Source organism: Eptesicus fuscus, chromosome 16 (genome assembly GCF_027574615.1).
Source record: "Eptesicus fuscus isolate TK198812 chromosome 16, DD_ASM_mEF_20220401, whole genome shotgun sequence".
NCBI lineage: Eukaryota > Metazoa > Chordata > Mammalia > Chiroptera > Vespertilionidae > Eptesicus > Eptesicus fuscus.
This window is the reverse complement of record NC_072488.1, coordinates 42,103,472-42,131,292: the sequence shown is the minus strand read 5'-3', so window position 1 is coordinate 42,131,292 and position 27,821 is coordinate 42,103,472. Positions and strand designations below refer to the sequence as shown.

Here is a 27,821-nt window from a genome sequence, read left to right as displayed (position 1 = left end):
ATCGTTTGAAAGAGTCTGGAAATACTCAGACTATTGTTTATAAAGATGTTTTTGGATTTGCAATGGTTCAGGATTCCTTTGACATTGTTAGTACATGACTCTAAACATTTAAAAAGGAGCCTCCAAATAGCTGAAAACAAACAAATAAAATCTTCAGAATTCTTTTTGCCCCTTCTTAACTTGATCTATTTACACTATTGCCCTGGCTTTAAAACCAGATGTGAACAGCTCAGAAAATGATTGCCTAATCAGCCATTCCCCACAGGAACCTAAGCAAGGTTGTGTGACCCCCAGCAGAAGAGGCTGTGTGGTTCAGAGCTCAGGGTGCACTGTTCCCATGGCAGTACTTTCTAAGTTGTGATTGGTTTTGCCTCATGAAAATGAGAAACTTCTACCTGGCTAAAGTCATCCCAACACACTGGGAGAAAAATTTTGCAATATATGTAAAAGACATCCTATCTAATAAAAGAGTAATATGCAAATTGACCATCACACCAAGACATAAGATGGCCGCCCCCATGTGGACACAAGATGGCCACCACAAGATGGCCTGCAGGGGAGGGCAGTTGTGGGAAGTTAGGGGTGACCAGGCCAGGAGAGGAGGGCAGTTGGTGGTGACCAGGCTGGCAGAGGAGGGCAGTTGGGGGATACCAGGTCAGCAGGGGAGGGCAGTTGGGGGTGACCAGACTGGCAGGGGAGGACAGTTAGTGGTGACCAGGCTGGCAGGGGAGGACAGTTAGGGGTGACCAGGCCAGCAGGGGAGGGCAGTTAGGGGTGACCAGGCCGGCAGGGGAGGGCAGTTAGGGGCAATCGGGCCAGCAGGGGAGCAGTTAGGCGTCGATCAGGCTGGTAGGGGAGTGGTTAGGGGGTGATCAGGCTGGCAGGCAGAAGTGGTTAGGGGCAATCAGGCAGGCAGGCAGGCGAGTGGTTGGGAGCCAGCAGTCCTGGATTGTGAGAGGGATGTCCCAGATTAGAGAGGGTGCAGACTGAGCTGAGGGACACACACACACACACACACACACACACACACACAAAACCCTGTGCACGAATTTCATGCACTGGGCCTCTAGTATATTATAATTTTTATAGGGTTCCTATAAATCAATAAGGAAAAGACAATAAACCCAATAGAAAATGAGCAAACAACACAAATAGGTAGAGCAAATTGGAATTTCACCTAAAGAAATGCTTATCCTAGAGCACAGAGTTCTCTGAACAAGAATGTTCATTGTTTTGGTAAATATCCCTGAGTAGGGGATTGTGAAATACTATGTGGCCATGAAAACATTGAAGTAGGTTTCTGTATCATTGAAAAAAGCAAGTGCAGAGCAATATAATAGACTGTTCCCATTTATTTTTTAAGCACATTCCTATTTATTTGATTTGCAATGTATTCATTCTGTTATAAATTTTATTAGAGGGTTCATTTAGGTTAAAAATATTTAAGACTGTATTCTTCTAATTATGATATTAATGAATGAAAAGTCAACATGTCTTTTGTTTAGTAAGATAAAAGATTTATTCTCCCTCCTCACCCTCTTAACTCTCTTTATTTGTTTAACCCAGTATTATAATTTGTAACTTCTGAGAAGAATTTAGGGACCTTTTACTATCCCACCCTCCCTCCCCAGGAATTAAAAGGACTTCTGAGGCAGACTACTGGGCCTTGTGCCTGCTGTAGTACTTTTTGGTGTGACAAACAAAGGAATTCAAAGCTTAGAATTCTTCTTTCGTAGGATTTACCCCTTTTCATTGTTATTTACAGCTTTGCGGAGCCTCTCTGCCCCCTGCCTCTGATGCAGTGGGAGGGACTGGGTCTTCCTCTGCTTGCTCCTTCTCCTTAGAAACCAAAGGGAATTTTACTAGAGTGGCTCGGGAAGGCAAGGCTTAGAGCTGGCCTAGGCCTTGGAAGGAAACATGCTCCTTGCATTTATCCTTTCCTTTCCTTTGGAGAAGCCTCTCGGCTGCTTTAAGTTTTGTCTCAGGCCCCCACCAATCTAGATGAAAAGAGTCCTTGAAGCTAACAACTTAGTTTTGCCTATTTCACTGGGGTTTGAGGCTTCAGAACTCTAGCCTGGAAACAGGAGGACATAAACCCCTTTGTCTTTGAAAAGACAGGTTATGTCTTTGGGACAGAAGCATTGCTTTCCTTAGTCACGTTCTCAGTGTCAGTGGACCCCAGTATGGGTATATGTGAATTGTTTAGGACTTGTAACACAGGCTTTTCTCTGAGCTGGACAGTTTATATTGAGGGGTGTAATACAACAACCTCATTTTATTGTACTTCTCTTTGTTGCGCTTTGCAGGTAATTTCATTTTCATCAACATAGAGGCAACAAAAATTATGACTCACTAAAGGCTCAGATGATATTTAGCATTTTTAGCACTAAAGTCTTTTTTTTTAATTGATATCAGAGAGAGGAAGGGAGAGGGAGAGAGAGATAGAAACTTTGATGAGAGAGAAACATTTATTGGCTGCCTCCTGCACACCCCCTACTGGAGATCAAACCCACAACCCAGGTATGTGCTCTTACCAGGAATTGAACTGGTGACCTCCTGATGCATGGGATGATGCTCAATCAAATGAGCCACACTGGCTGGGCAATAAAGTCTTTTTTAATTAAGATATGTACATTGCTTATTTTTTTATTGAGGCACAACTGACATAACATTATATTAGTTTCAGGTGTACAAAATAATGTTTAATATTTGTGTATATTGCAAAACAATCACCACAATAAGCCTAGTTAACATTTGTCACTGTATGTAGTTACAAAAATGTTTTCTCTTGTAATGAGAACTTTTAAGACTTACAATCATACTAACTTTTAAATATGCAATACAGTATTAACTATAGTCACCATGCTATACATCACATCCCCATGACTTATTTATTTTATAACTGGAATTTTGTATCTTTTAATCACCTTTATCCATTTTGCCCACTCCCTACCCCTATTTTTGGTAACCAATCTGTTCTTCTTTATCTAAGAGATTGATTTTTGTTTTGTTTTCAGATCCCACATAAAAGTGAAGTCATACAGCATTTGTCATTTTTTTTGGTATTTTTCTTTTGTCTTTTGTTTGTTTGTTTTTCTTTTCTTTTTGTTGTTGTTTTTGTTTGGGCAGCATTTGTCTTTTTCTGTCCTACTTATGTGGCTCAACATAATGCACTCATGGTCCTTCAGTGTTATCACAATGACTGAATAATATTTTATGGCTGAATAATATTTTATATCTATTATATTATATCTATTACATTATATCTATTATATTATTCCAGAGGTCCTGGTGCATGAATCTCTGGGGTCCCTTGGCCTGGCCTGTGGGATTCAGGCCGAAACCGGCTCTCTGACATCTCCTGAGGAGTCCTGGAACTTGAGAGGGCGGTTCTCAGGTGATGCACCTCGGAATCGGGCTCCCTCCTCTCTGGTTCCAGGTGCGTCACCTGAGAACCGCAGCTGCCAAGTCACCGCAGCTTGGCAGCTCCTGCATTAAGCATCTGCCCCCTGGTGGTCAGTGCGCATTATAGCTACTGGTCAAACGGTCGCTTAGGCTTTTATATATAGAGATTACAGTTTGCACTCAGCATTATTTTGTATGTTTTAGGTGTACAGCATAGTGGTTAGGCAATCATCATTTACAAAGTATTTCCCCCCAATGTTTCAGGTATACACCTGGCACTATACATAGTTATTACAATATTGTTGACTATATACATTGTTTTCTAGACATAATATTATTGCACACTTAGACTACAGTTTAGTGTAAACATAACTTTTATATATACTACAAAGCCCCCAAATTTGTGTGTCTTGCTTTATTGTGATATTCATTTTATTGTGGTGGTTTGGAACTGAACCTGTAATATCTCTGAGGTATGCGTGTAGAAACTTATTTAAAACCAAAACTGACTGTAGCTAAGTCTGTTCTAAAGAGGAATGGCATAATTCATATTTGTAGAGGAAAGAATCATTCCGTTTGCATCATCACTACACAATGGTGGTAGTGAGAGAGGGAAAGTTCAAAACCTCTTTTTGTTCCTCAGTCTAGTCAGGGGTGGAACCTGGAGTGGATGGTTCATAATGGGGCTGACTCCAGCTCTGATGGTCATTGGAGTTCAGAGGAAGGGGGATGGAGAGCTAAGTTACTCTGAATAATATAAGGGGAGCTTAATTTCCTGAGGGAAGGAGAGACCCCTTCTAAATATGAGAAATATCTGGAAGGGTGAAGGTGCCCAGCAGCATGGAATTTAAAACCCCTCTGTTTCTTCAGAACTTTAGGATCATCTGATGAACACAATGTTTTGAAAGAGTTTGTATATGTGTATTTTTTTCTCCTTTTTGGTAAAGCATGGGACAGCTCGAGCAGAGGTAAGAGATCAGCCTTAGAAGGTGAAATGTGAATGAGATCCCAAGTCCAGAAGGAACTGGAATCTTTTCAGAGCCAAAAGGGGTTGTTAAGAGTATTAGCTGCTGGGAATTTGTAGAAATTGTGGGACAGTGATTTGGACTTCACGTAGATTTGGGATGGCGGATCCAGGCAGCTTCTAGAACATGCCCAAGGACAGGTGGTTGCAATTGATATATCATTGCTCTAGTGCTGTGTACCTTATAGGATGTTTAAGTGATTTCCCCCACTCCCCTTCTCAGGATCCTTCTTATGGACATCTATTTGTTGGGTGCTTCATGAACTATCCTAATATTCCTGTATGTGCCCAATGAAAAGCCATTTTCAGTTCAGACTCCAGAAGTGAAGTAAAACTTTCTAGCAAAGGACTTGTCATTCCCTCCTCTCCCTATAATTTGCACAGACCCTGTGGACACTTGCCAAAGAGCCAAAGAACTGCAGCTTCTTTTAGCCAGTGCTGAGGAGGGCACATCATTTTGGAGTGAAGGGAGGTGGGAAAAGTCTTCCACAAATCCTTAGGACTTAAGACTGTTCTGAGCAAGTATTTAAGCAAATATTAAGATTCTGGTGAGTGTTCTAAAGCAAGAAGCCAACGTCCCCAAGCAGCTGGAGTGGGACTAGGGCAAATCCAGACAGTGCCACACTGTACAGCACTCTTGCCCATTCCTTAGGGAGGAAGAATCTATTGGATAGTCTTAACATCCACTGTAATTCCAAAGTTTGAAGACAGTGGGGATCAGTGGCTTTGACTGTCCAGCATGGATTCTCCCTTTATAGGTCTGAGTACCTTAGTTTTCCTTTGGGAGACCACCTCCTTCCCCATTCTCAGCCTGGATTCAAGTTCATCCCTTGGCTCTTGATGGAGGACACATGATTATGCCAGTCAGAGAGCAGCAGTTGGAATGGGCATGGTCTCAAATCCAGACCAGTCAGGACTCTGGACTTTTGTTGGAACTATTAACAGGTAAATTCTCGTTTCTTTTCCAACTGGGTTGCCATGCCTGTAGTATGTACATAACTCTGAGGCTGCTGGTGACTGTTGCCACCCCAAGCGGAGTGCTGAGACCTACACATGAAAGCTGAGCTGTGAGATGGAGAGAGATGGAGACTAGATGACATCTTTTGAGCACCTGGATCTAACCATGCCTTAAGCTAATCTAATGCTGGCATTGCATTTTACATGGGCCCCAGCTTTCCTTTTTTTCTTTTCTCTCTTTCGAAACTTTGATTTAGATTTTTGTAACCGGCAGCCAGTAGAGTCTTAACATATGGTATGAATTGTATATAGTTCTCATTATAAATTGTGATCTGGCCTTTAATTTTTTATTTTCTTTTTTTAACCTTTATGTACAAAGAGATAGCATTCTGTCATTAGGTAGATGTCTTGAATGACCCATTCATGGAAGTTCACTTAGTCCAACTTAATGAAGCCGATGTTCTTCATTTGGCGGAAACACTGGTGGCACAGGTTGAGGCCGTATTTTGGGTCAGACTGTGGCCGTTTGAGCAGACGTGGCAAGAACGAGGACTGGCTGAATTTCCTTGGATGGCTCCAGTAGAGTTGCTGGTGACCCATCTTGCTCTCTCTGTAGCAACGACGCAAAAGGAAAGGTGATCTGGCCTTTTTCAACAGATCCTTTTGTCTTAAAGTGCTCAATTGTCCATTTGCTATATGAATCAAATGAGACTGTACATATAAAGAACCTAGCATTATCCGCTGTACATAGAGGGGAAAACAGTAAATATTAACTACAGGGAGCAAGGCAAGAGGGAGAATGGGGAAGTGAAAGAAGAGAGGGTGCTGAAAAAAGAACCCTGAAGTGCCTAGGGTAATCTTCTAAGAACCCTCAGACCCTATCAGACCCCTCCCCTATTCTACATATCCCTAGTGCCCTGTGTTTTTCCCCCTCGTAACCCTTCAGCATGGTTTGTAGTGATATGTTTATGTAATATTTCGATTGTCTCCCTCATTGACCTGGCAGTTCCACCAGGGCAGTGATTTTGCTCACTGTTATATCCCCTCCCCTGCAGAGTCCAGTGTGTGGCATACAGCAAACATTTATTGAATGAATCATCACATATAGTTACCCAAATTGGACTCACCCTCCTTGATTATTTATTGGGGGTAGGATTGTGGCAGAATTGGCAAAGTCAGGGAAAGCTGTTTCTATCCCCGCTGTATCTCCTATACTACCCACACCTCCAATACACATACAGAAAATTTTGTCTTAATGAGATCATTTTGATTTGGTTGTGAAACCCTTACCAAACCTATGGTTCTTCTATTTTATTGAAGAATTAAATAGTGTGGATATTTGGCCTAATGTGTGGAAAGCCCTGTAGAGGAGTGGGTCAGGTCTCTGTGATAAACAAGCAGTCTTCCTTGCTCCTCTGTCTTTATAAAATCATCTATTTAGCTGCAGTAGTGCCCTTTGCCTAAACAAACGCAGGCTTGTTTAGGAATGTATTGGAGGCTATAGGAAGATCTGGGAAGTTGATGAGGGAAAGATCCTGGATGCTAGAGACTACTCTAAAGCAAGAAATAAAAGCAGTAAAAGGTAGCTCCTGGGAGAGGGTGGTAACCTGAAGCTCACTCCAGGAACCCTGAGTCTGGGTCCAGAGAAAACTCTCAGTGCACCATCCCACCCCCTCCCTGCCTTGCCATTCAAAGCTTCACCCCAGCTGAGGCTGCAGCTCATCCCCTCCCCCAGCCGGCTTTCCTTGAGGTGGGGAGAGTGTTTCCCAGGGCCCATGTGACTTACACTGGCAAGTGACGATTACAGGCGGTTTACCAGTCAGTAAAACTGCCAAAGGCTTTGTGCTGTAATAATCTTTTTCCTGTTTAAAACTCTGGGGAGTTTCTGCTGTTGCCAGTAGTTTTTCAAGTCAGCAATTACGGTATAGATTATGTAATCGCTGGGTATTAAAAATAGAAAACACCAGAGTTTGCATCTATTTTAACCAAATCAAAACAGAGCAGAGGGAGGGGAAAAGAGGCGAGGGAGAGACTAGAGAAGGAGGGAAAAAGATTACGTGACAAAAAGCAGTGAGATTGCATCATGTGACTGGACAATCCAGCCCACAATTTACTCTGCCCTTTTCCTGCCATTCTTGGCCCAAGGGGCTGCATTCCTATCCTCCAGGGAGGGAACCCTCAGGAGAATTCTGAGGACTCAAGATCCTTGTGTATATTCCTCAGCTCAGCCTTGAGGTGTTTACCTGCCTCTGACAAGCAAAATGACTAAGGCGGGGGGGGGGGGGGATTGAATTTGACCTACTCCCCCCTTGTGTCTTGTTTTCCATGGTCTTGATGCTCAGCTTGTTTCTTTTGTTGAAGAAGTAGAGTCAAAGGGTGGTTTGTGGGCGAGTTTTTAGCATCCCAAATCTCTATCAGTTCCTTGCCAAAGCCACCCCAAATATCCTATCATCATACCTAATAAAATGGTAATATGCAAATTACCATCACTCCACTACGCCCACGATTGGGCCGGCTGGAGGCGTGGGGGGTGGGACTCAGGGTGGCCGATTGGTTGGCGGTAGGAGCAGGGGGCGGGGACTCGTGAGTCCCTGACCCCCGCTCCTCCCTCCCGCCGGCTTAAACGGCCGGCGCTGCTTAGGCCGGCGCTGCGGAAGACGCTGGTGGCGGAACTTGGGGTGGCCAATTGCGTGGCTGCTGGCACCAGTTTTCCGCCAGCAGCAGTTTTCCTCTGGCCACCGCCCGATCAGAGCGTCTCCCGGATTGGAGTTCCTCTTGGGGTGGCCGATAGTGCTGGCGGGAGACGCTCTGATCTGCGGGTGGCCAGAGGAAAACTGCTGCTGGAGGATAACTGGTGCCGGCAGCCAGGTGAAGGAAAAGTCTATTGCAGGAAACTTCGTGCAACGGGCTCCTAGTATAATATAAGTGTGGTATGCAAATTGTCCCCTGGTCGTCCCAGAGTTTGACCAGGGGTCCGGGCTGGCCGGGGGAAGGAAGGGAGTACCCCGCCAGCAGCTGGCATCTAGCATCCGCTGTGCATGAATTTTATGTACTGGGCCTCTAGTTCAACATAGTTGAAAACCACGTATGTATGCACTATGAAAACACAGCTTTAATATAGATACTTCCAACCCTCCCACTTTCTTACTCCTGCCCTCTGCCCACTGGGTTGTTACCTCTAAGCTCCTCATCTAGGAATTCCAGGCTGATTCCTGATTTTGTGTGATTTCTCACTAATCTTGCACCCCCACCCTGAGTTAAATGATCTTTGTGTTTTTTTTAGAGACCTATTGAGTAATGTTACCCTCTAAAGGTGAAATTTTGAGTGTCAGGTGGGTCTGGAATAGGAGTGATATTTTTGGAAGGAGGATTTTAAAAAATTTTATTGATTTTTAGAGAGAGAGAGAGACAAAGGGGGAGAGAGAGAGAGAGAGGAGGGGGGAGAGAAAGAGAGAGAGAGAGAAACAGATGTGAGAGAGAAACATTGATTGGCTATGTGCTGTACACACCAAACCAGACCTGGGCATGTGCCCTGACTGTGAATCAAACCTGCCACCCTTTGGTATATAGGACAACACTCCAACCAACTGAGCCACACTGGCCAGGGCTTGGAAGGAGGATTTCTAAGAGCCTGACAGATCACATCAAAATACACCAGGCTTCATACTATGTCACCCTCCCCTTCCTGGATACAGAGGCTCCCAGCGAGGGAGGATTTGAATTAATCACTTATAGCCCTGAGTCTACATAGAACCCATGCTAAAAGCACCCAACTTTGTAAGGTCTCAGGTGGTGGGGAGTGGTGAGTACTTCAAAGAAGCTCATTGTTTCTAAAGATTGAACCCAAATGGGTTGAGAGGGGTTAAGGAGAGAGACCTGAAAGACCTAAATCGTCAATATAATCAGTTGCAGGCAATATTAGTAAGTTGTCTCCTCACTATTCCTTCCATCCACTCCCACACCTATTCTATCACACTTCATTCTCAGCCTTCATCTGTACTGGGGTGAAAGAGTGACAGCAGCTCAGAGTAATACTGGTCCCAGCTCTATCCTGCTTCACCCAGCACTACCCAAACTAGTGGAAGTTCAGTGAAAGGAAGAGAGCTCTAATTTTGGGATTTTAGGCGTCATTTCACTAGATAGGGGGAATCTGGGAACCTTCCTTAGGGCTTTAAATTATCGTATCAGCCTAGGTTGGGAAGTGCCCTGACATCAAACCTCTTTCTTACTCTTGGAAGTTTTTAGTTCTCTGATGCTGGGTTTTTAGCCACATTCTCACCATTGACAAGTGTTATTGGCCTTGAATGTGGTCATTGTCATTGCAGCATCAGTTTTATTGTTTTCTGGACAGGCTGGATACTTTAGACCAGGTAGTCAACAGAACTTGGAGGTCACAGTGAGTATCTGCCATCCCATCCCCCCTGAGGCTTTGGGCAAGATAGAGTCCACAGAAGTACCCATCTGAGGGGATGCTAGGGCTACAATCAATCCAGGACTAAAGTCATTAGCAGCAAGGTCCACAAAGGAACTATTTCTACCTAAACTCAGCTCTCTTGGGGCTTCCTTCCCACTCTTATCCCTCCCCCCCACAAAGGATATGACCATAAGGAGACATCACAACTTTGACCACAGCAATGTTGGGTACATTGGTCATCCCCATCCTTTTCCTGAAGATCACTCTATCATTAAAAATAATTACAGATTTTTAACCTTCCAACACACACTCACCCACGCGCGCGCGCGTGCACACACACACACACACACACACACACACACACACACACACATCTTTCAGTGATGGTGCTTCTAGTGTCTGTTGCTTAAGATAATACTAGTGGTCACAAGCTGGTATGGACAGGATAACACATTTAAACAGGTTTAATTTTTATTCATTGAACTGCATTGACAAATTTGAGACATATTAGTGCTTATATATGTGGAACATTCATTTGCACCACAGACAGTGGAAGGTATAAATGATAGATCTCTTGCATGAACTCCAGTACCAAGGCACAGAGCTAGACAACTACCTCCCTTTACTGCACACACCACCAGATCCCTCTGACCCCTTTTGACATCAGACTCAGAAATGAGTTTGGAGACTGGGCCTAGATGGGCCGAATGGTTAGGTCTTAAGATTCCACCTATTTGTTGTAAACCCTCTGGCTAAAGTACCAGGCAGTGGGAGTGCAGAGAGGGTGGGATGTGGGGAGAGAGAGTATGGCATCTGATATGACTCCAACCAAACCTGGACCTACTCTTTGTCTTCCAACAGAAGATGGGGGAGAGGAGGCAGGGAGAGGGAAGAAAAGAAGGAAGGAGAGAGGGAGGAGTGAGGCAGAGAGGGAAGGAAAAGAGGTAAGGGACAAGGGGATTGTAGGCTGAGCCTTGAGGCTGGGCAGAGCCAGACTGACGGGGGTGTCTGTTCCCATTTGGGACTGACAGGCCAGGTAGAACCTCAGGTTTGAAGCCAAATCTTAGGGAAGCAAGTAGGGGTTGTCTTGGCAGCCTGATACAGCCTGGGTGTAATCTGACTCGTAGCCACTAGGGTTCTGAACAGGGGGCAGTGCCAGGCTCTCTGTACTCTCAGCATCATCTTTCCTTCCAGCCAGCCAGGCCCAGGCTCCGAAGACCCAAAAGGCAACTGAGGAACGAACTCACTAGCACTTACTTCCCTGAGCAGTTTGCACTTTAAGAGGACACTCCAGAATATTACTTCTGTTACCACTCTAAGTATTACTAAAACTATTACTTCTTCTATAGTCAGTTTTAGTAATTTTGAATTTTTCTAAAAAATTTTAAAATGTAAGAAAAGTTCAGAAAATTATTAGTGTAAAAATATTATAGTCTTTTATTTTTATATCTCCACTGTATTTTATTTTTATTCCCTCTTTCATGCCCAGTATTGCTTATTTAATGCTTCATGTCTTTTTTCATGATTACTTTTGTTAGAAGTCAATTTTTCTTTCGAAGAACCAGCTTTTGTGTATTCATCTCTATTGTTTCTTTGTATTCTATTTCATTTACTTTTAATTATTTTAAAACTAGTTTTGTAACTGAAAAGTACTACAAAGGGTCACTTTGTCATACAAACTATTATGAAAAGACCAGATATCCAAAAGAATGGACAAAGCATTAAAAAATGAAATTGATGTGGCTTATAAACATAAGAAAAGACCTTACTTGAAATAAAACAATGCATCTTTAATGGTGGACCTCTAGGCTTGCTCAGGGAAGAGAGGCATTTTAGCTGAGCATCCAGTGGAGGGAACCCTGGATTCAAACCCCAGGCTGCTGATTCCAATCTGATTTTTATTTACTGGTATTAGGCAAGGCACAAACCTGTTTCCTCCCCAGTAAATCGTGACTGATAAAAAATAGCTCCACCTGCCTTACTTCATTGGCTTTTGTGTCAAATTATATATGGAATGTGAAGAAGATAAAACCTGAATGTCCATTGAGCCCTCTGCCCCTAGTCCAGTGATGGGCAACCTTTTGAGCTTGGTGTGTCAAACTTCGCCAAAAAACTGAGCATAACTCGGGTAGTGTGTCACTTTGAGGAAAAAACATTATTTCGCAAATGTTTCATCCTCAGGAGCAGCAAATGTTTCATCCTCGGCATGCGGCCGCCTCAGCGGCCACGTGTCATCAAAAATGGCTACACGTGTCAGTGCTGACACGCGTGTCATAGGTTCGCCATCACTGCCCTAGTCTTTCTTCTCCCACAGGTGGCAGTAGAGGGGATTGTGGATGAACCCAGCCTTGCCTGGTAGAACCACTTACTGGGCCTTGGCTCTTATATTGGGAACATTATTTTGAAGGGAAGAAAAGAGTGTTATTCTCTCTTTAGTTCACTGTGCCTGCTGTCTTACCTCTTCTTCAGCTAAGTTTATATGTGGTCTGTAGCTATAGATATTACAAATATGGAAATAAAAGAAACGGAGGTTTTAAAAGTACTTATTATTTAAAAATAAATGAGAAATAAATCCTTTACACGTTAATGTAATTTTTATAAAAATATGTTTTCTAAAAATAAAAAAAAGAATCATATTGTTTTACAGTTTTGCAAATCTCTTTAATGACTAGCTTAAGAGAAGATAGCTGGATTCTCATATCGGCTTCTGTATTCAGTCTATTGCAATATGTTTCTTAGGTTGGAGTAGATGAACAAAATCCAGCCTCATACACATTTGTGGTTGGAAAAAGTAGGAGTATTTTAATAGCCTTTTCAGATCATTGTAGCTATCTTTGATATGCCACCAAAATTGGACAAAGCCAGTTTCTGAAAGATTAGTTTGCAGTGTGGAATCTGAAGCTACATCAATGAACTCCTCATACTCAGCTATATTAAACTCTCTTGGTCTGTCTTACACCTTGAGTAGGTCTTTTATTCATGTCTGATTTTATAACATCATGCATTGGTTATTTGGAAAACAATGACTCAGTGAGTTACGCAGATCTTTCAAAGTGGACACATTTCAATTCCACAATATCAGATTTTTTTTTTGTTTTGGCCCTGAGTGTGGGTTTCTTTTTCCTGATTATTAAGTTCTTTCCATTCGTTGTTATTATGTTTTCATCTCAGATTTGTTAATATCACCACTGATTTAATCAGCAAAGTCTTTAGGTATTGGGAAGCTGTCAAGCTCCTGATATGGATATGTTTTCTTTTTCTAATATATATATCTTTTATAAATTTATTTTTTATTGATTTCATAGAGGAAGGGAGAGGGAGAGAGATAGAAACATCAATGATGAGAGAATATCACTGATCAGCTGACTCCTGTATGCCCCCTACTAGGGATCAAGCCCGAAATCCAGGCATGTGCCTTGACCAGGAATTGAACCGTGACTTCCTGGTTCATAGGTCGGTGTTCAATCACTGAGCCACGTCAGCCGGCGATACAAGTTTTCTAAAATTCTAGTTTTCACTTGACAGCTCAAATTTTATCATTGGCAAAAATTACTATCAGTTGTTTTGCTTGATGTGAAACATCATTCATTTTCAAGAAAATGTCTTCCAAATACCCAACTCTGAATAATCAGTTTGTCAGTTGTTCTTTCTAATAAAAATAATGTTCCACAATAAAAGCAGGTAGTTCAATTCTCGGTGCAGTCAATCATGTAAATGCGTCCATTACTTAAGTATGCAGCAGAAGTGCTTTATGTATAGATGTTAATAAGATCTATACTCAAGGGTAATACTTTAATTAATAATTATTACTCCATCATAGACATTCTTATATGAAGCTGGACTTTTTGTTAAGCCTTAAGTGCATGGGTGGTGAATAATATGACTTCGCTGATTTGTGTTAAGGCTCCAGCAGTTTTACTCACTGTTGCTTTTGCATTATCAGTGCAAATGTCAACACAGTGAGTACTGCAAAAAAAAAAAAAAATCTTGGTGTTATTATAAAAATGTTCTTCATCTCTTGAACACCCAGGAATGGTCTTGGGGACCTCAGGAGTCCAGCAATCATAAATCACACTGATCATTGTGACCATGGGTAATAATAGCTCGTGGCCTTGAACACCTCAGTTAACCTCCCTGGGCCTTAGTTTCCTCAAGTTTAAGGAGAGCCTTGATGGGCTCTTAGTTTGTCTACACTATAGAACCATGTTTGCTACTCCTTGAAGCTACTTCTCCCCTAACAGCTGTAGTACTCTCTTTTTCCCTCCCTCTCTTATGTCTCCTTTCCCTTCGTAGCTCCTCTCAGCCCACCTCCTACAGGTGGGCGTCCTCCTTGTTGTTTCACCTCTTCCTTTACTCCTTTGGTGATCTTTTCCCTTCCTTGGTCTTGAGCCATTCCCTACAGGATGACAGCTCTCTAATCTTCGCTTTCAGATCAGATACCTGTCCTTTCAGATCAGATACCTGTCCCAGGTATCTGATCCAATTCTATGATTCCACCTGCCCCTCAGACTTCTCCACTTGTGTGCCCTACCTGTATGTCTAAACTGATTTAATCATCTTCCCCCACACATTGCCTCCTCCTCCAGACTAGCCAGTTGTGGTTAATCCATCATCCACCCAACTAATTATGCCAAAAGCCCAGGAGCCCTCTGTCCCTTCACTCATCTAACCACCTAGGCCTATCATTTTTGCCTCCTAAATATTTTCCCAATCTCTCCCTGCAGTCCAGCTCCGTCACCACTACCTCAGATCAGGCCCTCATCATTTCTTACCCAAACTATTACAAGAGGCTCCTCCTTGGTCCCTTTCCCCTTTCCAACCTATACTCTATAGCTCAGGCTAGAAACTACAAGAGTTATCTTCTCACAGTTGTTTTTCCCCCCCACTAAGTAAATACATATTGGCCCAGTAGGCATAGCTCAGTGGTTGAGCGTCGATCTATGAACCAGGAAGTCACGGTTCGATTCTTGGTCAGACACATGCCTGGGTTGTGGGCTCGATCCCCAGTGTGGGGCATGTGAGAGGCAGCTGCTCAGTGATTCTCTCTCATCATTGGTGTTTCTACCTCTCTCTCCCTCTCTGAAATAAAAATACATTAAAAATACATATTGAGAGCTTATCATGTCAGACACCGTGCAGGGTGCTGGGGATCTAACATAGAACAAAGAGCCCGTCCCTGGCCTCCAGCACTCACAGTATACAAAGGGAGAGAAAAGGTACAGGCCACAGTCATCAAGACAGTGTGACAGGAGTGCTTGAGAACCCCTAGAAACCCTTGCTAAGAGTAGCTGAGCCTGAGGGGTGGTCAGGGAACACTTCCTGGAAGAAGCAACACTCTGAAACTGCTCACTGGGTAGGAGTTAGCTAGGAGTGGTGGGAGTATGTGAAAAGCTTTCCTGGTAAGTTGATTATCTCATTTCCCTGCTTAAAGCCCTCTTCTGGGCTTCACCACTGCCTGTAGGATGAAGTCCCGGTCCATACCATGGAATACTACCATTGTGGCCTCATCTACCATTCCCCTGTATTCAGCCTCAGCTGCTTTCAGTTCCCCCAAACCCCGCTCACTCCGTCACAGCTCCAGGCCTTTGTATACATGGTTCCTCATCTCCTCCACCCTTCCCACCCACTGGATTACCAGGTAGCTGACTCAGGAGACCTTCCCTGACCCTCCCATGTAGACTTTGTGGCTCCCTGTCCTGTACTCCCCACCTGTGTATACACTTGGACTCCTGTGCACTCTCACAGGTCCTGCCTAGTTCCCACACCCTCACCCCACGAGCATTTTGGGCGTCCTCAGAGTGTGTGCCTCCCATGTGCTGGTGGATAAGGCTACACAGTTACCACCCCCAAACCCCCAGCTATCTTTTTCCCTTCTCTGCTCTGTAACCTCCCTTTGCCCCTGCCACACCCCATGGAACTATCAGTTCTGCTGGACATTGCCACACCCATCAGGCACCCCACACCTACTGGGAACCACTGACACTCCTGTTGGCATGAGGTCAGCCATTCCACTGTAAGAGCAAGGCTATGGGGCTGATGATATCATCATTGTCTTATACAGCTATAGGGTATGGCCCCACAGATATGTCTAAATCATAAATACCACTCTAACTCAGAATTATCTCCTTTCCACTGAGCAAAGCTTTGTCTCTGGGTTAGTTCATGGAGTCTCCTTCTCTTAGAAAGCGTTCTTTCCTAACAGCCCCTCATGCAAATATACTTCCCAAGGTTCTGCCCACTAGAGGACCAGATAGGTGTGACCTGCATCAGCCTTCATCTCTAGCCTGGAGGCAAAAGATATATGGGTATTTATTTTTAAAAGTAGATTATATAAACAATATTGATTATAGCTTCATCATTTAAAAATCCAAACAGTTAAAAATCCCCTTGCATCCCTCCCCCTATCCTAAAGCTTACCCTGCTGGTAGGCACTGTTAAATATTTGGTAGAAATGTCCAGACTTTTGCTCTGCATTTACACACATATGTGTGGCAGGCATAATATTTGAGAAATTAATTTCCACCCCCTCTCTAGATTTCCCCCTTTTCCACTCAGGATTATGGAACTCATTTCCTCCTGAGCTAGCTCCCCAGATTAGAAAATGGAATTCACTTTCAGGTGTCTCTGGCTTTGTGTGCCCAAAGCTTATTCACTTAAGGGAAACTTCGGGATTCGAGGAATAGCTCATCAAAGAAAAAGGATTCTCTTGCACAGACTGGATGTCTAGAAACAAGATAGAAGAAGGAGTTCACCTGGAGTGGAAAGACCCCCAACCCTTTGAAGCCCTCCTTACCCAGACTGTCTGGGAACAGGAAAGACATGGGAGAAAGATCTGTGGTTTCTACCCTGACTTTTATTAGCTTACCTGGGCAGGCAGGAGTAAGATCCCAGGGTTATGGTGGCCACGTGGTTGGGCAAGCTGTGGAGAGACAGGTGATCTGGTACAAGATTCCTGGCTGCCCACACGTGGCACAAAGCAGCAGAGGCTACTAGACCTGGCTTCAGCCAACTTCACAGCCACTTCCTCTGTCCAGTGCCTGGCACTTCTCAGTGTTCTGGAAGACTTGTACACACCTGGAATTAAGTTTCCTCTTGGCAGGATGGAAGCTTAACATAAACATTGAGTTGACTTATAGAAACTAACATTTAGTTTCTTGCATACCTAAATTTGTGAACTGCGCCCTGTACTATTCATGCTTGCCCCTTTTGAAAAACAATTCATGATGTATATATTTTTTCAATTCATGATATATTTTAAAAATTCCCACAGCTGTAGATACAGATTTATGTTATTCTTAAGTTTCTTAAAAATACATGCTCATAGTAGGAAATTCTAATAGTACTAAAGGAGAAGGCGGAAGTTCTCAGTCTATTCCCACTTTCTAGATGCTAATAGCTTCTTGAGAGTTCTAGAAATTTTTTATGCAGATAAAGACATGTATCTATTCTATATAGCTCTTTTTATATACAAATACTCTCCAACTATATATACTTACCTGCAACTTATTTGCTTCTTTAACAATTTGACCTTATTATTAAATAAATTTCTTTATTAAAGTAGATATAGTCCTACTTCATTTCTTTCCGTGATGCTCAGTATTCCATAGAATAGATGTGTCACGTGTATTTAACTAGGTGATTGGCATAAGTTTCCAGATTTTTAGCTATTATCAATTAAGGGCACAATGAACATAATAATAGCATTTATTGACCACAGACATCTTTCTTTGCATATAGTCAGTCAAATAACCCGTGTAAAAGCACAATGAGATAGACCTTATTATTGCCTCTGCTTCATAAATGAAGGAATTAAGTCAGAAAGAGGTCAGTAACTCCCACAATCACATATCTGATAGGTGGTAGATCTGGGATTTGAACCAGGCAGTCAGGTTCCAACCCTGCACTCTAGTATACCACCCAGTGCACCTGTGCTATTGTATCTATATAGAATACATTTGTAGCACTGTACTTGCTGCGTCAAAATAAGTGTTTGTTAAATTTTAATGTGAAATGGTCAGAAGATTCTTTCATGAGAAGAGCAATATGCTTCTTTTCAGAATCGAATGCAGAGCCCACTTGTTTCCTGAGAAGAGAGGGCCTGCTGCTCCTGTGTCCAGAGGCCTCACTAGTAAGGGCCTCTTCTCTGCAATGGCCAGGGCTTCATCTCTGAATTCAGTCTGGCCTTCTCCCCTCTGGGCTGGACTGGGCTCCCTGAAGTCATGTCCTCTAACTAAGGCCACAGCCACAGGCTCCCGGGGAATTCAGCTCTAGCCTCCTTTTCTCGCTGTACTCTCTTGGTCTCTCAAGGTGAGGGTACCTCCCAACTAGAGGGCTGCCTTAGCCCCGGTTTTCTATTCCATCTGCAAGAAGAGAAAATAGCAGCCACCTGGAGAAACAGAATTGGCTGCTCTTTACTTCCATATCTGCAGTTCCTACATCTAACCACAAGGGGCCCAGTGTGGGACCTCCAGGCCTAGATCCACACCAGACCTGGAGGTGGGCGACATGACTTCAGAGTGTGTGACATGGCTTCTCCATAGGACTCTATCAGTGGTTCTGAAACGGAGGCAGTGTTGTCCCTCTTCCCCCACACCCGCTGGGGACATTTAGCAGTGCTTGGAGATATTTTTGGTTGTCACAACTTCATGGGGTTAAGTGGGTTTGCTACTGGCATCTAGTGGGTAAAGAGAAGCCAGGGATACTGCTAAATGTCCTATATTGTACAGGACAGCTGCTCACAACAGAGTTATCCAGCCCAAAATGTCAGTAGTGCTGAGATTGAGAAACCCTGGGCTACAGTGGGCAGACTGCCCTGCAAGTGGCTGTCACTGTGACTCCCTCTGTTTTTGTTAACAGTGGCAAACACTTATGTCTTAATCACCTAGAGTTTGCCACTGTTTGGAGTGCTTTACATCCTTTAACTCATGTAATCCTCACGAGTCTTTAAGGCAGGTTCCACTATTGTCATCCCATTTACAGATGGGGAAGTTGAGGCTTGGAGCTCTAAAGTTCCTAGTCCCAGGTTCCTGTGGTGGCACTCTAGGCTTGGCTTCCATATAGCCTCTCACATGTGCTCATGGTGAGTGCCCCAGGACTTCTCTCCTCTCTCTGCTTCTTCTAGAACCTTGGAAGCACCAGGGATTGTTTATGTCTATACAAGGAGAGAGAAAAAAGTAGTTGGTTGGTTTTCTTGCCCTGATTCTGACTCCATTTCTGATACCTTTTGTATTTTTTTCTCCAAAGGGCTTAATTGAAGTAAACACTGACTGCAGAGATTATGGACAACCATGACAATTTACTTGTTGAATTTGCATGAAAAATTCTGTCACTCCTACAGTGGTTTCTCAGAGCCCTTTCAGTCTCGGGGCCTTCAGACAGATGCTTTTGAGTAGTTAGTTTTGCTTAGACATGAAAGCAAACTTTATCATCCAGGAGGACAAGGAGGAGCTGGTGAGTCAAGCTTGGGACCAGAGACACAGGTTGTCTGCCCACTGTTTGGATGAGGGGAGTGCATCTCTAAAGGAGGTCTCCAACAGTCAAGATGGGAAGTTGTAAATGGGGCGAGGGTGGTAAAAGAAGTGGGAAGGGATCTGTTGGATCAAAGCCAACTTCACCCCAGAGGAAATACTTACTGGCTCATTAATTATAGGATGCCATAGGATTGGCTTTGCCTCTGGTTGTGGGTGCAATAACCTGTGCTTTAAACAGTCCATCACTCAACAGTAATTAGCACAGGACCAGATTGACAGGTGGCCCACAAACACAGTCTCAAACCTGACCTGGAACTGGGCTTAGATGCCACACCTGTGGGGCCATCCAACCCATGTTCTGGCAGCCCACGGGTATGGGCACAGAAGTGGCACATTCTTTCTTGGGCCATTTGCTGAGACCTTGCTATGTACTAGGCACTGAGAGGAAAACAAAAGAAATGTAAGACACAGGCCATACACACAGTCTAGAGAACTGAGGAGATAAGGTTAAGTTTAAAAAGTTAAAGAGCAGCACGTGAAATATCATGTATGTCATGTATAAGGGATTTGGGTGCTCAGAGAAAATAGGAGTTCTGGACAGGGATTCTCCCCCAGGTGGATGGATGGTGGTGGGGGCGTTCTACATCATACCTCCATGTTGTAAAAGAAGTAGGAAACACAAAGAAGAACAAAGAAAAAAATTAAAATAATACTACTCTTGTCAAATATATATTGTTATTATTTTGGTTATCTCCTTTTAGGTATCTTCCCCCGTGCATACATACGAATATATACACATATACATATTTTGTTACATAAGTGGATTCATGTGACTTACATTTTTATACTTAGCAATGAATATATTTCTTAGGATCTTTTGTATTTTATTGTATACTTACTATAACTAATCCCTTGTTATTGCCCCTATAAGTTACTAACAGTTGTGGCCTCTATAATACTATATCATACTCTGTGCACATCCTTTCCCCCCCACATCTGTACTTTTATCCCTAGGACATAGTCTTTAAGTAGGATTATTAGATCAAAATATATGTACACTTTGAACTACTTTGATATGTATTGACCATTTGCCTTCCAGAAAGGATATATCAACTTAGGCTCTTACCACCTGTCCTATGAGAGTATCTCTTTCACTACATCCTTCCCAACTCTAGGTATTATTTTTTTTTAAATTGCAAAGTTGATAAGCAAAAATAGTATTTCATTGTGCTGTTTTCTTTTGTTTTTCTTTTTTTATTATTATTACACTAGTGGCCTGGTACATGGATTTGTGCACATTGAAAGGAAATTAATTAGAAGAAATATTTTAATATCACTATTACCCCTTTCTCTATAATAGAAGTGTCAGAGATGAAAGAAAATTAGTAAAATATATATGAAAATAATATATAAATTGATTAATAAAGAAACAACATGGTATAACAACAACAAAAACATGATATAAAAACAACATTGATAAAAACAATGACTGATAAATTGATTAAACTTATTCTAATATCTCCCTGTATACCACATTAAGAGTAAAAAAACTTTCAGAGTGCTTGACTAATTTGCCTTGTGATGAAGTATTTACAACTTTAATGTCACATGCTCTTCAAACTCAAGAGAAAGCAATATATAACTGACCATGTCTGAAAACGGGTTCAGGTAGGAATATTCCTACTCTGTCTAGAGTTTGTCCTTGTGATTTATCAATAGTCATTGCAAATGCTGGCATCATGGGAAACTGCCTTCGGATTAATTTAAATGGGAGGCCAGTGTCAGACGGGGACAGTTGTGCCAATAGTTGGTCTTCAGACATATTCTGTCAATGCCGCCACTTTCAGCTTCAGAATGTCAACAAAAACAACCAAATTCATGATTGACAATGACAGATAGAAACACACGCATGCGATTGGCGCCAGCAAGAGATTTATATGTATCGCGCATGTGCAAGTCAACGTTTATTTTTAGATTGCCAGTGCGTGTCATATGTACCAGATGGTCAGTCACTTAGCCTTTTATATATATAGATAGACTTTTTTTTTTTTACAGGCTAATTAGTCATTGGTGATTCTCTTTTGACAAATTGTTTGATTATGTGCTTTATCTCTTTTTCTATCAGAAAGTATATTGCTGCCCGGCCGGCATGGCTCAGTGGTTGTGTTGACCTATAAACCAGGAGGTCACGGTTTGATTCCTGGTCAGGGCACATGCCCGGGTTTCAGGCTCGATCCCCAGTGTGGGGTGTGCAGGAGGCAGCCAATCAATGATTCTCTCTTACCATTGATGTAAGGAAGGGAGAAAGAGAGACAGAGAGAGAAACATCAATATGAAAGAGACACATCGACTGGTTGCCTCCCTCAAGTGATATGACCAGGGCTGGGCTTGAACCTGCAACCAAGGTATGTGCCCTTGACCTGGAGTCGAACCCATGATCCTTCAGGCCGAGGGCTGACACTCTAAACACTGAGAAAACTGGCCAGGGCTGTCTATTTTTTACTTTCTGTGATTGATTGATTGATTGTTAATCCTCACCCGAGGATATTTTTCCATTGATTTTATTTTGGGGGGAAGAGTAGAAGAGAGAGGGAAAGACCAGAGAGAAACATTGATGTGAGAGAAACACATTGATTGGTTGCCTCCTGCATGAGCCCCAACCAGGGCCTATGCTGGGGAGGAGCCTGCAACCAAGGTACATGCCCTTGACTAGAATCGAACCTGGGACCCTTTGGTCTGCAGGCTCTATCCATTGAGCCAAACCGGATAGGGCTGTATTTCTTATATTACAAATACTTTGTCCTGGATTGTCGTTTGCCATTTAGTTTTTGTTTACTATTTAAGCATTCATAAATCTAAGATGTCCATGTAGTCAAGGTACTCTGTACCGGCTGTCCAAACCACTGAGCTGGAGGTGGCTGTGACTGGAAGCCGGGAGGCCCATGCGGCCCCTGCGCGGGCACAGGGGTGGCAGGACAAGACTTGCAGTCCGGGCCCGGCTGGAAAGGATCCAGCTGGGCAGATTCTAGCCAGAGTGGGGAGGTGATCAAGATGTGACTTGGGTGGGGAAGTGAAGAAGGAGGGGGAGTCTGGGGTGACTCACAGGATGCTGACCTAGACGACAGAGTGAGCAGGTGGAGGGTGAGCCAGAATCAGGAATATAGGAAGTGGGGTAGGGGGCAGAGATTGTTATAATTCCCTTTGGGATTGTTGACGGAGGCTCCTGCTGGAGAGAACTTGGTATTGGGATCTCTCAGCCTGGCCTGATTTTTGTCTTGTGTCAGCTCAGAAAGGCTTTTTCTGCTACGGATTATATATTCACATAAATTCTCTCATAGTACTTTAATGTTTTTGTTTTTGTTGTTTTACATTTAACTTCTACTCTAGACAGAATTTGTGGTATTTTGGTGAGTTGTGACAGTTAAGGCTTTAACTTATTTTTTCTGAAGTCATCTATGATTAAAATACCTATCTTTGCCCTCCTGATCTGAAATACTACCTGTATCTTACAGTTTGCTTCCATGTATATCTGGGTCTGCTTTCGGTCTCTGTGGTCTGTTCCAGTGAATTGTTTGTTCCATCTGTTTTGATCACATTTTCTTTAAATATATCTCAATAGGTGCTTGGGTAAGGTATATATTTCATTGTGTGGTGTTTTTTTTTCCTCCCTCTCTCAGAATTTTCTTTGCTCTTTTAGGATAGACTTCAGAATCATTATGCCAAGTCCTGCTCCCTGGGACTGCACAGTGGAAGCTGAAAACAGTTGACCCCAGTTGGGCTTTTTAAAAACCATAAGTACAAACATTCCAGAAGCTGTATTTGGTGGGGCTGGACTTTCTTCTTGGTACAGACTGTTTAGGAAGAAGCCCCTCACTGCCATTGACCTCCACTTGGGGCAGCCCCCAGACTCTGGCCCAGATAGTCCTGTGGACCCCCAGGGCCCCTGTGTTCATACTGCTATGGCCACCACAGCATCCAGCCATAGCCCCCCTGCCAGGCTTTACTGGATTTTCCTGTCCATCTTGCAAGGTCCCTGCCTCCGGCCAGTGTTTTCTCTAAGCCTGTTCTCCTCTAAGGATTTCCTATGGGTTAGATCTGGGGATCTTTTCCTAATGTGTTCTTAAACGTGTTATTCCAGAAAGAATTCTTCATAATTGCCAGCATCATGATAGCTTTTTCCTGGTTGCTTTTGTGCATGCATGTTTTCCCTATTTCACGTTTGTTACATTCTTTCTTATTCAAGTGATGTTTTTATTGAGTAGTAGTAAACATATAGTAAACTCTCAGATCCCAATCACCAATCTCAGTGAATTTTTCCATATGTGTACACTATATAACGACCACCCTGATCCAGGTATTTCTTTTCCAGTTAAGAAGTTGTTGGTGGGAGGTTGGGTGGAGAGGGAAATCATGAGTATGCATGCCCCCAGGATGCCATATTTTTCTAGAATTATCTTTAAAGGGTGTTAAAGAGTGAGCCAAATGTCAAGTTTGTACAGGGGTGTGGGGAGCACAATGGTTAGGAGTAGTGGGTCATGTTCCAATCCTCCCCCTTTACTAGCCATGGGATTTTTGTGCCTCAGTTGTAACAACTGTAAAATGGGTGTAGATAGATGATAGCTCCTACCTCACAGGGTTGTCATGAAGATTACATGAGACAGTACATGTAAGTGCACAAAAATTTTTAATTGTTGTTTTTGTTGTTATTAATCAAGAGGAGGAGGCGGCAGTGGTTCTTAATGAAGGGTATGCATCAGAATCACCTGGGGCACTTTCGCAAAATACACAAGCTCAACCTGGCCAGATGTACTGAGTCAGAATCTAGATTTTAAACTCCTCTCCAGGTCATTCTGTTGCTTATTAATAGTTAAGAGCCACTGGGCTGGAGGTGGCTGTGAATGGAAGCAGGACAGCCAGTGGGTGGCTCCTGTGGTAGTGAGGGCTAGAGGGGATCGAGCAGGGCTGATTCAAGTCAGAGTGGCGAGGTGGCCAAGATATGGTGGCTTTGAGTGGTGGAGCAAGGAAGAGGGGCGGGGGGGGGGGGGGCGGGGAGAAGAGTCTGGGGTGACTCACAGGGTGCTGACCCGAACAATAGAGCGAGCAGGGGGAGGATGCCAGAATGGGGAATAAAGGAAGGAGAAGAGCAGCGGGCCAGCGATTGTTATAATTCCCTTTGGGATTGTTGAATGGAGGCTCCTGGTGGAAATCAGTTAGTGTTTGAATCTCTAGGGTTTTTCAGGGAATCACTGTGGTGTTTTTCAGGGAATCACTGGTATGAAGGAGATAGATAAAGCCATGGGCCTGGTCATTGAGTGAACATAGAGGACAGAAGAGGGCCAAATTCACAAGCACCCACTTGTGAGCCTTCATTCACTTCTTATTCTTTCTCTAGAAATAGAAAAGTGCTTCTTTCTCATGTAATAACCCCCTTGCTGAGGACTGTGGGGGAATGAACTCAGTCTTCTCACTTGAAGATGAATATTGACTGTGGGTCACTTCCTTTCCTCATAGGTCTCAAAGTTTTCCACAGCTTCTGATGGAGGAGCTTAATCCTTATCCATCAGTATCCTCAGATGGGGCATTCAGTTAGGGGCAGAGTCCTATTTTCTGACATCCCTTTACCCCCCAAGCTGTCACACATACTCAACATCTGGTGGATGGCTTCTTAGACTATGACTCTCTTCAGGCTCTTGAGATCAACCAGTTACTCTTGGGTAAGAATTTCACTCTTTTCCAGAAACATTCGCACTTAGAACAAGAGTTGTAATAGGACTAATGGAAGGTGTTGCCTTCCTGAGGGAAGGTGAACCTGGAATGGATTATTCATTTGCTCACTCTAGAACATCCCTGTCCAGTAAACCTTTCTGCATTGCTGGAAATGTTTTTCTGTACGATATAATACCATAGCCACTAGCCACAAGTGGCTATTGAGTATTTGAAATGTGGATAGTGTAATTGAGGAACTATATTTTTTATTTTTATTTTATTTTTTGTTAATCCTCACCTGAGGATATTTTTCCATTGCATTATTATTATTATAATTATAATTTAGAATGTCCTTTCTTTAATCAGAGCAAGGCAATCATGGTTAACAGAGCATGATTAGCACGGATCAGACTGTCGGGCCTCAGAGGGAGGGTAGGGAGGGTGGGGGTAAAGGGGAGAGATCAACCAAAGGACTTGTGTGCAAGCATATGCGCCTAACCAGCGGTTGGGGACAACAGGGGGGTGGGGGCATGTGTGGAGAGGGGTGTGGGATGGGAATGGGGGCATGAGGACAAATATGTGATACCTTAATCAATAAAGAAATTTAAAAAAAACAGAGCATGATTAATATCCTACCTAATAATAGACAAATATGCAAATTGACCATACCTCCAACACACCACAAGCCACGCCCACCATCCAACCAGAGCGAGTATGCAAATTAACCCAAACCAAGATGGCTACAGCCACAGAGAGCAAGGTTTCCTAGGTAACAGAGGAAGCCAAGCTTTCCGCCTGCCCTTGCCAGGCCTAAGCCTCCACTCAAGCTACAAAGTTTCAATTATAGAAAGTAAACAAATTCGAGAGCAGGCCAGGGTTGCCACCGGCAACAGGGGAAGCAAAGCTTTCCGCACACCCTGGCCGGGCCCACCCGCTTAAGGCAACAAAGTTTCAATTATAACCCCAACAGAAATGGCTGCCGGCCTCGGAGTGAGCCCCAGGCTTGGCTCCGCTCCAAGCTACAAAGTTTCAATTATAGAAGGAAAATAAATTCCAGATACCAGGACCTCCGCTTGGGTTGCCGAGGGCGTGGCCGGCCTGCAAACCACCACAGGCCCCTCGCTCAGGCCGCCCTACACCCCAAGGGAACCCCCACCTGATCCAGGACACTCTTCAGGGCAAACCAGCTGGCCCCCACCCCTGTACCAGGCCTCTATCCTATCTAATAAAAGAGTAATATGCAGATTGATCATCACTGCAACACACAATATAGCTGCCCCCATGTGGTAAAGATCCTGCCCCCATGTGGACACAAGATGGCCACCACAAGATGGCCAGCAGGAGAGGGCAGTTGGGAGGCACCCGGCCTGCAAGGGAGGGCAGTTGGAGGTGATCAACCCTGCAGGAGAGTGCAGTTAGGGGTGACCAGGCCAGCAGAGGAGGGAAGTTGGGGCAAACAGGCTGTCAGCAGAGTGGTTAGGGGGTGATCAGGCTGGCAGGCAGAAGTTGTTAGGGGCAATCAGGAAGGCAGGCAGGCAAGCAGTTGGGAGCCAGAAGTCCTGGATTGTGAGAGGGATGTCCGACTGCCCTCGAGGGGTCCCATATTGGAGAGGGTACAGGCTGGGCTGAGGGACAACCCCCCTCCGTGCACGAATTTTGTGCACCGGGCCTCTAGTTTCTTATAACTATACCTAGCCCCCAACATTCTATTTTTGCCCTTAACATTTCCCCACTGCTATTCCTATCATCTCATATCTATGAGATTAGTTTTAGATGAAAAGCTCATCCTGCTGGACTTCATTTACTTCTGCCTTGAAAGTAGTTCCCCAGGGATGGAATACAGTGAATGCAGGATTTCCATTGCCTTCTAAGAGACAGTGGAAGGGATTTAGGGAGAGGGAGAGGGAAGGGAGGAGAGAGAGAGAGAGAGAGAGAGAGAGAGAGAGAGAGAGAGAGACAAACATCAATGTGAGAGAGACACATCGATTGGTTGCCTCATGCCAGGAATTGAACCTGTATCCCAGGTACATGCCCTTGACCAGGAATTGAACCTGTGAACAGGCCGACACTCTAACCACTTAGTAACACTGGCCAGGGTTAGATTTTTTATTGTAATTAAAAGTTAAATTTAAATGGACAAAAGAAAAGCAGATTCTATTAGGTTGCATTTACTGGATCAATGAGATATAGGGACACTGGGTCTGATACCCCACTCGCTGCTCCACTATCAATACTCCCCAGAGGTACCTTTGAAAATGGGTCTTTGAAATCAAATGGGCTTTCCTTCTCTCACCTCTCTAGCCTTGGCCCTTGTTTTGCCTCCCCAAGAAGGCAGGTATCTACAGCTGCCCTCTCCCGCTTCTCCAGACCTTTGCTTGCCCCACTCCTTCCAAGGACAAGTGCTTGTGCCTTTCCTTATGCCCTGCTACCCTCTCTCCCTATTTGTTATTCTGCTCATGCCACAGCAAACCCCACTTCCTCCAAGAAGGCTTCCCAGACTCCTGCGCCTTCTGGTTGAGCCAGTTCTAGGGCCCTGAACAGATTCCATTGGCTGCCCAGTTGCTGGTGGAGGTGGCAGGGATGGATCTTAGGAAGATGTAGCCATAGGGTGGATGTGTGTCAGCTCACTGCCCCTTAGACTTCCTTCTCCAGCTACATCTCCACTCCCTGGGAGAAATAAATCTCATGTCCCAACTACCACAGACATACATACCGATACATAACACCAAAGCAAGTGTTTTGTAAAAACAGTACTTGGCTACTTTCCATCCTGTTCCATTTCTTTCTTTTAAAGAAAAATACTGGTTGTGACCCATTACCAACACAGTAATGCAGCGCAATGCAC

The 27,821-nt window shown here is 43.8% G+C and overlaps 1 long non-coding RNA gene and 1 pseudogene across 1 annotated transcript in view; one reads left to right on the top strand and one right to left on the bottom strand.

The window, feature by feature from the left end:
• The window catches only part of LOC114233694 (uncharacterized), a 129,706-nt gene that overhangs the window by 50,821 nt on the left and 51,064 nt on the right, over positions 1-27,821 (top strand). The gene's annotated exons all lie outside the window — the stretch shown is intronic.
• On the bottom strand, positions 5,783-5,986 carry LOC103291455 (40S ribosomal protein S29-like; annotated as a pseudogene).